The sequence below is a fragment of the Cynocephalus volans genome, chromosome 6, assembly GCF_027409185.1.
Source record: "Cynocephalus volans isolate mCynVol1 chromosome 6, mCynVol1.pri, whole genome shotgun sequence".
Classification (NCBI taxonomy): domain Eukaryota; kingdom Metazoa; phylum Chordata; class Mammalia; order Dermoptera; family Cynocephalidae; genus Cynocephalus; species Cynocephalus volans.
Window position 1 is genome coordinate 76772282 of NC_084465.1, and position 1427 is coordinate 76773708.

Here is a 1427-nt window from a genome sequence, read left to right on the forward strand (position 1 = left end):
GTGCAGGTGGCTAGTCAGCTAAATACCTTTACGCCTGTGGGAATTGCGATGATTATTGTGGCTGATGTGAAGTACGCTCGAGTGTCTACGTCTATTCCTACTGTAAATATGTGGTGGGCTCAGACGATAGAGCCTAGAAAACCAATGGATATTATAGCCCAAACTATTCCTATGTACCCGAAAGGTTCTTTTTTACCTGAATAATAGGTTACGATGTGAGAGACTATTCCGAAGCCGGGGAGAATGAGGTTATAGACTTCGGGACTCACCTTCTGTTAGGTCGAACGGGGCTCGGTTGGTTTCTGCTAGTGTTGAGACAAACCATATTATAGCTAGTGGTCACGATGGGATGATTAGTCCTATGAATTCTTGAGTGATGATGAGGGTTGTTAGGGTGTAGGATCCGTTTATAAGTAGGAAAGCTACAAGGATAATGACTAGGGTTACTTCATACGCAATTGTTTGGGCTACTGCTCGTAGGGCTCCAATTAGGGTGTATTTTAAGTTTGAGACTCATCCTGATCAGAGGATTGAGTGGACAGATAGGCTTGAGGTGACGAGGATGAATATTATCCCTATGTTTAGGTCGGTTGGGGGTGGGGTATTGGTAGTCGAATTCATATGGTGAGTGCCAGGGTAAGGGCTAGTGTGGGTGCGATTGTGAATAGGAAGGTGGTTGATGTTAGCGGTCGAAGTGGTTCTTTGGTGAATAGTTTTATTGCATCGGCGAAGGGTTGTAGGAGGCCGAAGGGACCAACGATGTTGGGTCCTTTGCGAAGTTGTATGTAGCGGAGTGTTTTTCGTTCTACGAGGGTGAGGAATGCTATGGCAGTCTAATGGGGACGATGAGTGAAAGTGTGTTGATTGTATGCATTTTGTTAGGAAGAGGAGTTGAACCTCTGGTTATAAAGTCTTAAGCTTGGGCCGAACCTGTGGTGCACTTGGGAGAGTGCAGCGCTGGGAGTGCAGCGACGCTCCCGCCGCGGGTTCGGATCCTATATAGGAATGGCCGGTGCACTCACTGGATGAGTGCTGGTCACAAAAAAAAAAGACAAAAAAAAAAAAAAAAAAAAAAGTCTTAAGATTTATGCAGTTACTGGGCTCTGCCATCCTAACAAGCCCTGCTCTTGGGCGGGGGGGTGGGGGTGGGGGGGCTGGCTTAAGATTAGATCATCCATTGAGGTCGAAGGCGTCTTTTGGAAGGTGGGCCTTATTTCTCTTGTCCTTTCATACTGGGAGAAATGCATTAATAGATGGAAACCGACCTGGATTGCTCCGGTCTGAACTCAGATCACGTAGGACTTTAATCGTTGAACAAACGAACCTTTAATAGCTGCTACACCATTGGGGTGTCCTGATCCAACATCGAGGTCGTAAACTCTATTGTCGTTAGGGACTCTATAATAGAATTGCGCTGTTATCCCTAG

General features: G+C 46.3%; 1 pseudogene; it reads right to left on the minus strand.

Annotated features, from left to right (window-relative positions):
• Positions 1-249: 249 nt before the first annotated feature.
• LOC134380945 (NADH-ubiquinone oxidoreductase chain 1-like) lies at positions 250-874 on the minus strand (annotated as a pseudogene).
• Between the last annotated feature and the right edge of the window lie 553 nt (positions 875-1427).